Genomic DNA, 15864 nt, shown 5'->3' on the forward strand with positions numbered 1-15864 from the left:
TAACTGAAACCACAATCACTGCATCAAATCTTTTCAAAGCTTTTAAGTGGTCTGCAGTTTAAGTGTCTTAGATACTAAATACGTTTTAACTGCTATCCACCATACCATGTAACCACATGTAATAGTTTGCATTGAAATCTACTTAATTACATTTAACAGTGTTTAACAGGAAAAAATGCTTAGTTTAAACTTCTCTTTCCTGAAGTATTTTTCAAAACACATTTTTGTGATCTACATAATAATTTTATTTTATTTTTTTACAAAAAAAGCTTTTAAAATATGCGTTATATATCTGTGTGTGAGTGTCTCAACTTTAAAACTTTGGACCCTACATTATCTAACATTTCTTATGAAACTTTTCTTTATGAAAATTTAAACATAACATGAAAATTTTTTAACAGTGTAACTGATGTATAGATTCATATCTTTCCCTCGTGATCTTTTTCTCTATCTTTTTTATTTATTTTAGCTTTCGGCTCATTGATCTTTTCTCGTTTGTATTCTGATGACAATGAACATATTGTTAATACATTTTGTATTGTATACAAGTTGTATGTCATAAAAATGTAATCTCTGTATATTTTGCAAAAAAAAAAAAAAAAAAAAGTTAAAAGAAATAAAATAAAATGAAATAAATAAAATAAAGTAGACTTTTGGGCTGTAAGCACGCATAGACAGTAAAATAAGCACGTCCCAGCCGGGTTCGTCCGTTGTGGTCTGTGTTATTTGCAGCGCGTTTCTGAATTTGGTTGTGTTGTGAACTTTTGCAGCGAGTTTCTGTATTTGGTTGTTGTGAGTATTTGGAGCACACGTGTGTTGTGAAACTGATGAAGATGTTTTCTTAATTTGCGGGTGTTTTTTTCTATTTGCATGTGTTTTCTTCAGTTGCAGCGCGTTGAGCTCTCTCGGCCACCGTAGAAACATGATGTAGACGTGGCAATTTGAGAGAACAAAAAAGAACAAAAAAAATCCCAACATTCAATCCGTTTGTATATAATTGTTATGATTTCAGATGCTTCACCATTTAACTTCCACTGCTCCAGTCTTTAACATTTCACAGCAACTTATAAAAATATAATATTCCTATTGAATGTAGACCCACTGGTGGTGAACATATACAGCATATATTTTGCTAAAGAACGTTGGAATGTACTTTGGGAAATAAGTTTACAAACAGCAGCTGTGATCAAGGATCTTACCCTCAAAAGAATGTAATGACTCTTTGAACTGAGCAGAAGAGCATGTTGTTCACTTTATGTCCTGCAGAGGGTTTTTTTTTACAGTCAGACATACACAGCATGCTTGCTTACATGTTTTATATACTTGTTTCATATTTCTGTCAAATTTATTTTTATGTTTTCTGTTTCAGACTGACTATGTGCATGGATATTATGTCATCATTATCATATTGTGTAATTGGGGAATGTTGCAACATTTGTTTTTCAACAAACTGTTTTTTTTTTTTGTACACAAAATGCTAAATTCAATAAAGTTCTATGAATTATTGTATACTGTTATTCTGTTGTAGTACTTTGATATGCCTCTCTGTCTTAGTGTTTGTTGTCAGCAGTTAGTTATCAGTGCTTGTATCTCTTCTCTGCAGGTGTCAGACTTTGCCACTGTATGCACACAAGTGTTTCCCACATTAATTCTCATGACAGCTGGGTGAGTTTATCATGTGTGTGTCTCCTCAGTAAAGTGTCTGTAAGGTGGAGGAGGAGTCCCGTTCATCAACAGAAGCGTTCTCTTGATATTATATATGGATATTTATTGGCTGATTTGTCGTTGTCTCTGTTCTCTTGAAGTTTAACTCTGAGTGTGATTGGTGGTCGTCAGAAGCCCCTCCCCTCTCTCTACCTTTATCTTTCTCACCAGAGCAGACTAGAGTCTCTTTTTCTTCAGAATTGCTACAGTAAGAGAGCAGATGAAAAGTTAGTCCTGAAGAGCAGAGGAAGAGGAAGATGAAGAGCTGTCTGACAATCTTTCTGATGTCCACAGTCGTCACACTCACCAGTGCAGGTATTTTATCCTATTAAAGGGCCAAACAGTTCTTTTCAACATATTAAATGAAAGTAGTTTAATATTTAACACAAGGATCTTACAGCGTACCATCAATGACAGTTCTCTTAGTTTCATTTATATAAACTTTTGTTTGTAATTCCCTACTGATAATTATTTATTTCTATTTTTATTTTTAAAAATAGCTTATGGTAGCAAAAAAGTAGATTCTCTCTGATTTCTTTTTTTTTTTTGTAATTGCATTAAATGGTCTTGTGGTTTGACGTGTTATTACGCATGCAGTGTTTAGATCTTATCAATTGAGTGAAATGCAAAAGAAAAAAAAGCAGCATAATTTATCTTTCATAATTTAACTTTCATAGATAAATGACTCTTGTGTACAGGCAAAGTGAGATTGGTTGGAGGTGATGGTCCTTGTGCTGGTAGAGGTTCATCACAGGTAATATCACACACATTTTAAGAATCATTGCAAATAATTTACCAGCAGCTGCAACTTTCAATATGCAACAAGAAATTAATATTAATGTAGTATATGTAATCAAATCGTTATAGTTCATTTACAAAAGTAAAAATAACTGAATTGAATTTAACATCTTTTATCTAATTCTAGAGTTTAAAGAGATCAGGGGCCGTATTCACAAAACATCTTTAGGCTAAAAGTAGCTCCTACTTTTTAGGAGAAACGCTTAAAAATGATAGTCCTAAATTTTGGACAAAATGTTGCTCTGAGAGTAAATCACAAAGCATTTTAGAACTAAAACCAGCTCCTAAATCTTTGAAAAGTTAGGAGTAGTCAAGAGGACTTCTAAGTCACTAAGACCAAACCACAAACAATCATAAAATGGCTGTTGCTGGCAATGCCACGAAGTGCCACTGTGCCACGAAGGAAACGTTACTAGATGGTGTCTCCCCAAGGATACAACACTTAAAGGGACATGGTAAGCAGCTAAGGCTGCCATGTACACCTTTAGTATGGAGGGGGATAGACCTGCGGAGAAACGCTGCACCCACAGGGCAGATAACTGGGTCCGGCTGGTGCTCTCCGCACCAGGAAGTGAAAAAATATCCACTTCAAGGCGTAGAGTTTCCTCGTGGAGGGAGCTCTGGAGTGGAGGATGGTCTCAACAATCTCGGTTGAGAGACCTGAACTTATGAGCTGGGCCCCCTCAGAGCCCAAGCCCAAAGTTTCCTCAATTCTGGATGGGGGTGAAGGATCAACCCACTCGCCTGGGAGAAAAGGTCCCCCCTGAGGAAAATCTCCAGAGGACTCTACGTCAGGACTTCTTTGTCGAAGCCTTCTTCGAGATAATGACTGTCCTCAGATCTGTCTTATCCCAAGACGACCACGGCTGAGACTACTAAAGGAAACCAGTCTCTCGAGACTGGTCTCTAGTATAGCTTGAGAAGTCAATCCAGTGCCCTCAAACGGATGACCGGCAGGAAACAACCGAACTGACCCCTCTTAAACCCTCCTTCTGCGAGTCAGACACCGAGACTAGAACTTGCTGGAGACCGCTGCGCCCCAAAGCACACGAGGTTGTGGGGTTGGCAGAACGACCCCTGAGGGCACTGAAGAGAGATTTGTTTCAGGTATGCTTTATAGTTTCCAATTAACGTCACATGACGTTCTGTCACGCCATTGGACTGATTTCATACGTGCTTCATGGCGCAATCACACAGAGGCGTTCCCACAGCTTCTCGACGCAGCTCGAGTTCCCTTGAAAGGGAACTGAGTTTTTCTCTGAATACTGAAGCCTGACTGGTTCACGTCTGTGCACCTACACAGACAAATGGCTTTTCAGCCCACCAAATAGGCTGACTGCCTATTCAAGTTGCCCTGAAAGTTGCCTTTAAGTTGTTGCCTTTAAGTTGCCCTGAAAGCAATTTTCTTTTTGAATTTTTTTTAGTTTTGAGCCCATGGGTCATAATGCCACTTAGAGAAAACCCCAGAGGGTGGGAAGCGAATAGGCAGACAAAATCCATGCCTGGAGAGCAGGGACTTTTAGGTTATAAAATCTGGCAAAGGTGGACGGTTAGGACCAACTAGCCGCCGCACAGATATCAGCAATGGACACATGGGCAATGCTATACTTTACTGCCGTTGGGCCCAAACTCGAGACAAGACGCGTCCACTGAAAGAGCCAGCTCACCAACTCGCTTGAACGATGCCAGAGCCAACCAGCCTGGCCGAAGGTCAGCTGTTGTGAGTGGCTCAAATGGAGGGCCACTGCATGACAATGGACAGGTCCCAGAAGCGGATTTAGCCCCCTGGCCCCTCTGAGAAATCTGACCACCAGGTCGTGGTTTGAGGCCTGCATGGGCCTCAAATCTAGGCCCTAGATTTATCTAAAGTGTTTTTTTATTTTTTATTTTTTTATGACAACCAAGCAGCCGACAGCGAGTTAAACATGTTTGATCAATTTAGCCTCTCAAATCAACACTTTTACTTGGCTACAATAAAATCCATAGATATAAATCAATTCAAGCATATCACACAGACAGTTAGTTTAAACGTTTGTTATCACAACCACAGTAAAACGACATTTTTGAAAAGCTGAGGCAGGCTTCTCTGCTGCTCACAGTCGCAACAGCGCTTGCAAACAAAATGAGCTATACAATCTAAACAAATAAAATAAAATAAATCAAATAAAAAACAAACATGCAGGTTATCTCACCTCAAAAATCAAGTCTCCACTACAGAACATGGCCATTCTTATTTCCAATAGTTTCCAACAGTTAGACTAATGAAAATAAAGTCCTATCAAACGAAAAACAACAAGACAGCCTCCTAACATGGCTAAGAACAGTCGCTTACAGAGCATCGTGGAGAAAAAGCACAGCATCCACAGTGGAAGGTTTGAATCCCGTCCTCCTTTCTTCTATAACTCTTCCAGCTGCGCTGAAGACACACTCGCTACTACTGCTGCTGGCGGCAACACTAAACACAGTCAGGCCAGTCTAATGTGAATTGTGGGTCGCGCCGCTGGGAAACTTTCTGTGTGCGTTTGCGTGAGCAGACTGTCATGTGTCAGTCATATGTCAGTGTGATAGGTTATAAAATGTCTTTCTATGTTTGTTTTTCCATCGCCAACTTCTCATATTTTCTTTTAATTAATGTCTAAAATATAAAAAGGATAAGCCCTAAAACAGGCCCGAGGCCCGGCCCGCATGTGAACTATGACATGAAAATTGAAGCCCGGAGCCCGGCCCTGGGGGCGTAAATAAGTCGGGGCCTGTCGGGCTTGGGCTGAAATGCAGGGCTTTACAACTGACTGGCCAGCTATAGGAGCGTGGTACGCTGTGAAAGCTGCCGTGTATACCTTGAACTCGGACGGGGTGCGTTCGTCGGAAAGCACCAGATGCGCTGGCTCTGGGATACGGGGCAGCAAGTTTTTGCTCTGCTTGATCCTGAACCCCAGACTCTGAGCAAGTGGCATAGATCTGTGCGCGCATAGTTCCTCCTTCGATTGGGCTAAGAGCAATCAATCATTGAGGTAATTCAGGAGAAGTACTCCCATCCGTCTCAGGGGGAGAGGGGCGCATACACACATTTCATGAAGGTGCACGGAGCAGTCATTTGGGTCAGTCCAAATGGTGGGACTGTATATTGGTAAGCCACCCCTTCAAATGCAAATCTCAAGAACGGTCTGTGATGGGGAGCTACATGGATATGAAAGTATGCAATAGACATGTGCCGGTATTCGGTAATGCGATAAATCGCGGTAATGAATATGCACGATATTGTTATCGTGGGCACTTCAAAATACTGTGAAAAATAATAGATCAGAATTTATATTTATAGAACACGCATTAGCTTATTTTCCATCAACCGCTTAAACAAACACTGCGTATATGCTGCGCGAAACACGTGCGCACTCTGATGTAAACAATCCCCACATGTAGAAGCACTGTGTGCATGCGGCAGTGCGCACTCTAGTCTAATGTAATGAATCCTCATATGAAGAAGAAGCATGGCGGAAGGAGGAACGCTTCCGACGATTTATCCCCCTTCTAAAAGCAGGGCTGTCAACTCTACGCATTCAGCGTGAGACTCACACAACTGACACTTTTCACACGCTTTCGCGCCACACATCCATTTTCTCACGCAGAGAAAAATCACGGAGCAAAGAGGACACTGACACCGACAGACTAGAGTAGACAGAGCAGTTTACTTTTGATATGAAAAAAATGATCAGCTCTCAGGTTCTGTCCATTTTATTACGAAATTCAGACAATAAATACCGTTTTGGTGCTTGTAAATGTGACGTGACCGATCGCCGTAGCGCCTCAGTTCAAGTAAACCGATCATCTTTTTATTTAAAGATACAGTACAACTTACCGAAAGGTATTTATGCCTCATACATAATATCGATCAATCAGTGTTTTTCAACCACGGAAAGAGGTCAGTAAAACTGCAGGTGAACAATTTTGTCACAGAACGTTACATTTACCTCAGGAAAGCCAATTAATGACCAACATGTTAGTTGACTAGAAAAAATAGCTATAGAGAGGAGTATTTTGCTAAATATGTGCACTATATTACATTTGTATTATATTTTTACTTGTGTCATAATTGTTATTATAATGAAAACCAAATTATATTTAATTTAATTTGTTAATTTTTAACCTTTAATAATACCAGCTGACAGGGCTTTCTGTATGTTTACAGCATTATGTGAGATATATTTATTCTTGAGAAAAATTAACATGTAGGCTATCTACTGTAGCCTACCTAATATTTATCCAAAGAGTCAATATTGAATCAAGATTGAAATCAAATCCCAAGAATTTAATTGAAATCGTGAAAATTGTGTAAAATTCTGAGCAATTAAAATATTGTGATAATACCGTATACCGTGATAAAAGCTTAATCAATTAATCGCAGCATGAAAATTTGATACCGGCACATGCCTAGTATGCAATATCCTTTGTATCCTTGTCCTTGTGGGGACATTTTTTGGTCCCCATGAGGAAAACAGCTTATATATCATATGGCATCACTTGCATGTTACTTCCAAACTTTTTATAGGTTATTGATATCATTAAAAGTTAAAAGTGTCTTCTTCAGAAATCCTGACTTTTTTTTAAAACTTTTTTTTATATACTTGCCATTTCACTAGAGAAATTACCTAAAAAACTCTCATCCAAACTGTAAAATACTCAATATATGAGGGTACAGTACAGGGTGCTTTGTCAGATACTGTAGTACTGGCTCTCTCTGCTGGTCACAATGTGAACAACATGCTTATCTTTACTATGGTTATGGTTTTTGTGGGCCATCTGAAACCACTTTTGTGGAATTAGGTCAATTTCACATTAGTCAAAGCAATTATTTGACATACGCTGAAGGAAGGTGTCACAAAATAAATTTTGTGATGTTTTTCATCCCTCTGTGTAATTAGATCTAACTTTTGCCATGTGCTCTTGCAAGCATTTATTAAGCTTTTTTTTTTTTTTTTTAATGCCATTTTACAATAGTATCCATTTTACAGAGTTGAGTTTATTACATGTTAATATCATGCTAACATATGTATACATTAATAGACCGTGTGTAGGACATTCACAGTTAGTTAGCACTGTGCTCTTGGTTAACATTTACATTTTTTATGGCTTTTTTGTTACTTGTTAATGTCATGCTAACATATCTAATAGACAGTGTTCAGAGTTAGTTATCAGTGCTTTTATCTCTTCTCTGCAGGTGTTGGGCTTTGATGCTGTAAATAACTGGAGAGTTTCCTGTATCCTGTAAGTCAGTCAAATATGCGTGTGTGTGTGTGTGTGTGTGTGTTTCTGCATCCCCTCTTGATGGGTGGGGAGGAGGAGTTCATCAGCACTGACTGTTAGATATACATGGAGAAAATCATAAAAGCCTGGTCTGATTTGTCACTGAAGTTGTTTGATGATTTCCTCTGTTCTGTCTAATAAGGTAACAGCGAGTGTGATTGGAGGGTTTTGAACCTCTTTCTCTCTCATTAAGGGGGCTGAGAGAGGTGGTACTTGTACTGGATGTTGAATTAATCAAGCAGAGAGAGATGGAGAGATGCCTGACACCTTGGCATTCAATTATAATACTCATCACAGCTGGTAAGTAGACAATGAATGAAAGTGAAGTTTCTTCAGAAATTCGGTATTGTGTTCTTCAAATACTTAAAATTAAGTTTGACTGTAATGTGGTGTCTCAGATGATAATATAATAATAATAATAATAATAATAATAATAAATGCATTTGTTATTTACAGATCATTGGATCTCTGCTTAATTTTTACATGACATAAAACTGTCAACAAAGTTTATTTTGTCAACTGTAAATTATTAAATTGCATTTGTCAAACATCATTTTATAACTGTAAAGAAATCTCAGTCCCTTGAGTTCACTTAGCAATGAAATAGAAATAGTCACTATAGTGTCTACAATGATAAAGTTCTGATTTGATTAACATTAATTTATCAATAATTTATGGAAGTGGTGTTTAATTGACATAATATATTTCCCTTTTCAAAGATAAAACTATTTGCTTATCCATGATTAAGCAGTGTATGTGTACAGTATAGAAATCCTAAAGAAAATTAAGCTGTGATTAAACATTTTTGTAAAAAACAAGACCGAAAAGAGAATAATGCATGGCACTTTAGGGCTTCCGTATTGCACAATCCTTTTACACAATATTATTTCAATAGCTAAAGAGGTCCACTGCACTACACAGAGAAAACAGGAAAAAATATTAAATTCAAAAACTCTTCACACTTTTTCACTGAATGTATGTTTTTTTCTCTTCCTCTCTTCCACTCTCCTTTATCTTTCTCTCATTGTGTCAGCTCTCTCAGCATCAATCCATGTAAATGTGAGGCTCGTTGGTGGTCCCAGTCGCTGTGCTGGTAGAGTGGAGGTTCTTCATAGAGGTCAGTGGGGAACAGTGTGTCTCTATGACTGGGATTTGGCTGATGCTGCAGTGGTGTGTAGAGAGCTGGACTGTGGAGAACCTGTAGATGCTCTGAGTGATGCTTACTTTGGACAAGGATCAGGACCAATCTGGATGAGTTATGTATGGTGTGCTGGATCTGAGTCAACAGTGGAGAAGTGTGGATCAGGAGGATGGGAAAAACACAACTGTGATCATAGTAAAGATGCTGGAGTCATCTGCTCAGGTACATTTTACACATTTTACATTCTAAGTCATATCTGCGTGTAAAGTTTTGTGCTTCTATATTGGTTTCTAATACTTGAGTTGATGTTAATTGTTAAAATGTTTCATTATTTAGCCATTCAAAAACAATTCAACAAATAATTTTTAATAAGCCAATGTTTTGTTGATCTATGCTGTCTTATTTAGAAGTCCGGCTGGTTGGAGGTTCTCGCTGCTCTGGGAGGTTAGAGATACTTGATGATCAGTCGTGGGTTTCAGTGTGTGACGCTGCCTTTGACCAGCAGGATGCAGAGGTTGTGTGTAGAGAGCTGGACTGTGGGGCTCCTGTACAGGTGCTGGGAGAAGATGCTTTTGGCAAAGGAGACGCTCAGATGTGGACACAAGAGATTCAGTGCAGAGGAAATGAATCTCAGATATCATTTTGCTCAATATCATCATCACACAAACACAACTGCACCAGTAACAATAATGTGGGACTAATCAATATTCAGTGTTTCTTCATCGATTCTCTATCATTAAAATGCAAGATATGCTGTAATCTTTAATGAATTATATTACAAAACTTTCTTCTCCCAAGTTTTTTTTTTTTTTTTGCATTGTTGTGGTTAAGTAATGATTTTTTTTCCTATCAAGATATGTTGTAGGATAGATGCTTTTTTTAATGTGCCTTATAATGACAAAAGTTCTTTGCCCAGGTTACACTGATCTCAGACTGGTGAACGGTTCAGACTCCTGTTTTGGAAGAGTGGAGCTTCGGTTCCTCAATGAATGGGGCTCAGTGTGTGATGCATGCTGGGATATGAGAGCTGCCAGTGTCCTCTGTAGACAGCTGAATTGTGGGATTGCTGTGTCTGTTGTGGGATCAGACTGGTTTGGAGAGGGAAGTGGTGAAATCTGGGCTGATGTGTTTGATTGTGACGGGAATGAAACAAAACTCTCAGAATGTTCCGTCTCTTCATGGAGTCGAGCTGAATGTTCTCATAGACGAGATGTTGGAGTCATTTGCTCTGGTAAACTTATTTGACACTGAGACCACTGAACTATTTCACCTTCTAACACAATTCTTATTTTAGTAAAACATGAGATCTTCTCCTCAGATTCTTCTCTGGCTGTTCATGATGGTCTGGTGCGGTTGTCTGGAGAGAGACAGTGTGAGGGGGAGCTGGAAGTTTCCATCCATCAGGTCTGGAGGAGAGTTCTGCTGGACTCCTGGAGTCTCACTGAATCCTCTGTGGTCTGCAGACAGCTGGGCTGTGGCTCTGTGCTGAACTTCTCCGGCTCCTCTTCATCCAGTCCTGAACACAGTCATGAGTGTGTGACGGGCTTCCAGTGCTCTTCCCTGTAAAGCCCCCCAAAAATGCATCCATCCATCATAAAAAATAATCCATACGGCTCCAGGGGTTTAATAAATGCCTTCTGAAGCGAAGCAATGGGTTTTTGTAAGAAAAATATCCATATTTAAAACTTTATTAGCTATAATAACTAGCTTCTGGCAGATGGCCTTATGCAGTGATTTGCGGCTGAAGAGTAACCCCTGACCCAACGCATGACACAATGACGAACGTGGAAGCGCATAGGACAGAGCAAAACAAAACACCGGTCACTAATTAGAAGTCTAAAACGAGAAATTTTTAAGAGAAATGCTGGAGGATTTCGATGTAATAAAAGAGGAGCTTGAATTTGTTGCACAGCCCTATTTGTTTAAACCACAAGAGGCGTCTAAGCTTACGATACTCCTTCATCCTACGTCATATATCGCATCAGGGGTTACTCTTATGGTGCAAGTCGACTTGCGCAGTATGCGTACGGTAATCTGCCGGAAGCTAATTATAGCTAATAAAGTTTTAAATATGGATTTTTTTTCTTACACAAACTCATCGCTTCGCTTCAGAAGGCCTTTATTAAACCCCTGGAGACATATGGATTGCTTTTATGATGGATGTATGCATTTTTTTTTAGGCTTCAAAATCACAAAATAATACAAACAGTTGACAGACAAAGAGACAAGCAATGGAGGTTATGGGTGGCACGAAGATTATTCCATAGCTTAGGGCCTATAACACTAAAAGCCCTAACACCCACAGTAGAGAGTTTATACCTGGGTACGACAAGCAAATTATCATTGCTAGACCTAAGGGTCCGGGCAGGAACATATGGTTGCACTAACTCAGCAAGGTATTGAGGTGCGGGGTCATGACAGGCTTTATAAATTAAGACTAAAAGTTTAAACTGGATTGCGATTGATATGTGCAGATTTTTTATTATATGTAAGGGCTCGAGCAGCAGAGTTTTGCACCATTTGAAGGCGATGTATGCTTTAGTGGGTAAGCCACTATATAAGGAGTTACAGTAGTCCAATCTGGAGGTTATAAAAGCGTGGATAACAGTTTCAGCATCTCCAAAGTTAAGAGAGGGGGTGTATATGAACAATATTCCGCCAGTGGAAGAAGCATGATTTAACAATCTGACCAATGTGTGAGTGAAAACATAACGAGGAGTCGAACAAAACTTCCAGATTCCACACAGTTTTTGAAGGCCTAATCTGGACACCATCAATATCAATAAAAATGTCATGCGGGGGTAAACTCTGTGATTCATGGCCAATCAACAAGATTTCAGTTTTCCCAGCATTAAGCTGTAAAAAGTTATCAGACATCCATATTTTAAGTCAAGAGATAACAGAAGCGAGTGGACAAACTGAGTTGGGTTTAACAGTGAAATAAATTTGAATATCATCAGCATAATTATGAAAGTTGAGACCATGCCGTTTGATGATCTGTCCTAGTGGCAGCACATAAATGAGAAATAAAAGAGGACCAAGTATAGAACCTTGAAGGTACACCATGAGAAATAGTGACGGTACGGGATCGATTCTCACCTATCCTAACAAATTGCTGTCTATCCGATAGATATGAAGTTAACCACTGAAGAGCATTACCAGTGATACCTATTGCAGACAGTCAAGAAAGAAGTGTAGAGTGGCACACACACAGTGTCAAATGCTGCACTGAGATCAGGAAGATTTTAAATATATCTACGATTGTGTTCATCTGAAAGAAGATAGTCATATACACCTAGGATGGCTTGAGGGTGAGTAAATCATAGGTTAATTTTAATTTTTTGATGAACTATCCCTTTAAACCTCAATTCAGTCTTGGAGTAGCTCTGAGTTTCTCTTTCTCCAGGAAATCAGACTCATTAAACTAGACTAAGTCTAGTACTATTTAAAACCATGACCGAGAAAGCGCATTTTTGTTCATCTGGTTTAAAAGGCCATTTTATTCTATAGGACTAGGTTCTCTGTGTGGGAAACCTTCCCATTATGTAAGTTTGGCAAATATTGTATTTGTACTTTATTCTCTCAAGTAGACAGGCTAAATGGCAAAAGATCTGGTCAACATTGTTAAACATTTTGGACAAGAACCACTAAAATGTAAAGGGACTGAATGACTGACATATGAACCAACAACAGTTAGTTTATGTAATATTTAGAGGAGGGTTTACTTGAAGTTATTTTTTCATTCATCTTTATGCAGTATCTGTTTCACTGTTTTCACTGTTTAACTCATTTAACTTAATGTTATTAAAATCAAGGTTTCTCTCATATTAAAATCTGCAGAGATTCATGTATTGTTTAACTTTTCAAAAATATACAATGTTAGTTTGTCACTACTCTAAGTATTAATGGGCATTAGACTGCAGTAATGTCTTATTTTTGTACAACCCGAAAGTTAGCATCACCCTGGTCACCTCAACAAAACCCAGATGGACTTTTCCGTTGGCTTTTGGATTATTGCAGAAAATAGGGTCTGTGACTAACAAAAGATAATCTTCACAAATGAACACAATTTTTTAGAATTTTGAAGCTTAAAATTCACAAAGCATTTTACCAAAAACCTATTTAAAAAACCCATTGACTTCAGGATGATGGAACCGGAAGTGCTAAAATGCTAATATGTTCTGGGTCTCAAAAATACATCATCTCTGCACCACTCTATACAAGGGCACTTTAGCAGAAATGAAGCACACAGGCTCACTCTGCTGGACACAAGATGAACAACAAGCTCACCTTCACTTTGACGATTATGGTTTTTGTGGGCCATTTGAAACAAACCACTTTTATGCCATATGAGTAAATTTCACATTAGTCACAGGAATTATTTTGTAAGTGATGAAATATTTCACAAAATTAGTTTTAAGGAGGTCTTTTCTGCCTCTTTGTAACTTTTTAAAAATTGCTATTTTGCAATAGTATTTATTTTAAAAAGTTGAGTTTATTACCTGTTAATGTAATGCTTACAAATGTGTGCAGTTATAGACATTATTAGGACATTTGCAGTTAGTTACTGTATCTGTGCTTTTATCTCTTCTCTGCAGGTGTTGGGCTTTGATGCTGTAAATAAACTGGAGAGTTTCCTGTATCCTGTAAGTCAAGTGTGTGTGTGTGTCTTGATAGGTGGAGAGGAGGAGTTCATCAGCACTGACAGTTATATATATATATGGAGAAAATCATTAAAGCCTCATCTGATTTGTCACTGAAGTTGTTTGATGATTTCCTCTGTTCTGTCTAATAAGGTAACAGCGAGTGTGATTGGAGGGTTTTGAACCTCTTTCTCTCTCATTAAGGGGGCTGAGAGAGGACGCCTGTACTTCTGTATCATCAGTGCGGAGAAGCTTGTACTGGATGTTGAATTAATCAAGCAAAGAGAGATGGAGAGATGCCTGACACTCATTTTACTGTCTTCAGTTATAATACTCATCACAGCTGGTAAGTAGAAAAAAAATATGAAGCATTGTTACTTTCAGGAATTTTCTCAAGTGGTTAGAATTGTGTATTCTAATTGTTTTAAAAGTTTTCACTGTAATGTCATGTTTCAGATAATAATATAATAATAATATGTTTATTTATATAGCGCCTTTCTACAAACTCAAGGTCGCTTTACAATATGATACAAATAAACATGACAGTAGACAAAGAAACAATACAGATAAACTGAATAGGTAAATTAATAAATTAATAAAAAGGGGGGATAAAATAAAGGGGGGGGGGGGGGGGGGGGGCAAGACCATGGAGTGCTTTTAATGTGATGAGGAGTATCTTGTATTGAATACGAAGGCGAACGGGTAGCCAATGGAGTCTGCGTAGGATAGGAGTAATGTGGGAAGATTTCTTTCTCTATGTGAGGACCATAGCTGCAGAGTTCTAAACATATTGGATCTTATTTATTAATGTATTGGGTAAACCAGAAAAGAGAATTACAGTAGTCAAGCCGTGAAGTGATGAAAGCGTGAACTAGGGTATCAGCATCGTTGGTATTTAAAACCGGACGCAAGCACGCAATATATAGGTGAAAGAAGGCAGACTTAGTGAGTGAGGAAATGTGAGGAATGAAGGAGAGAGAAGAGTCAAAGATTATGCCGAGGTTTTTAACAGTGGTGGAAGATGGAACCAAGATACCAGCAATATTAACATTGTCAACACACTGACAATATAAAAAATATTTTCATATATTAAGTCACAATATGAAAATATGAATATGAATCTCTCTCTCTCTCTCTCTCTCTCTCTCTCTCTCTCTCTCTCTCTCTCTCTCTCATTTTCTCAGTTCACTATACAGACAGTGTGAATGTGAGACTGGTAAATGGTAGCAGTCGGTGTGCTGGTAGAGTGGAAGTTCTTCATAGAGGTCAGTGGGGAACAGTGTGTGATGTTGACTGGGATTTGGCTGATGCTGCAGTGGTGTGTAGAGAGCTGGACTGTGGAGAACCTGTAGATGCTCTGTCTCAGGCACACTTTGGACAAGGATCAGGACTAATCTGGAGGAGTCATGTCAGATGTGTTGGCTCAGAATCTACCCTGAAGGAATGTGGGTCAGCAGGATGGGGTAAAGCTTACTGTGATCATACTAGAGATGCTGGAGTCATCTGTTCAGGTATACTTTTCCAAACCTATACAAAAAATATGTTTCTCTGTACCAAAAACAATGTGTTTTATTTAACCCTCTGACATATTTTTTTAAATTATACTTAATTATGCTTAAGAACTAGGTTTAACTGCAGCTATTTTATATGCTTACTTTAAGTTAGTAAAAGATAAAAGGGGTGGGTTGAATTTGAACAATGTTTTTCTTATGCTATTATAAGCCCCACGTGCCTTGTTGGTCAGATATTTTATTGTCGTGTCAAATTGACTAGATGCTGAGATTGTCAGAACCAAATAATTATAACAGATGACATGGTTAATGCAGTGGTTGTCAATTCTGGTTCTGGCATGCACACACATACTGTACATTGCCACACGGTGGCTCTAGGATAACAATTAATGGTGCGCACATGCATTTGAGTAAATATAAGGATACTATTTCAACTGCTGTGTTTGAAATCACCCCCTATACCCTCATTCACTATTCCCTACATTACTCCACTAATATAGTCCACTTGAAGGAGTGAATGAAAACACTGAATGGACAGTGAGTGTGTCCAAACACATTTGGACACTGAGTGTACTGTGTGCCTGACAGGTTTTCCATAGTTTGTGCTTGCTGTTTAATGATCATTTGAAACTTCCAGCTCCAGTAGTAATGAAAAGATTAATCTTGAAGTCATGGAAACTAGCATGAATAAACCTTAATTTGATAAGCAATTAAAAAGGAATTTATACCTGTATGATATTATTCTGTAGATAGCCACATTGGACCC

The sequence above is a fragment of the Abramis brama genome (genome assembly GCF_963993115.1).
Source record: "Abramis brama genome assembly, chromosome: 4".
Taxonomy (NCBI): Eukaryota; Metazoa; Chordata; class Actinopteri; order Cypriniformes; family Leuciscidae; genus Abramis; species Abramis brama.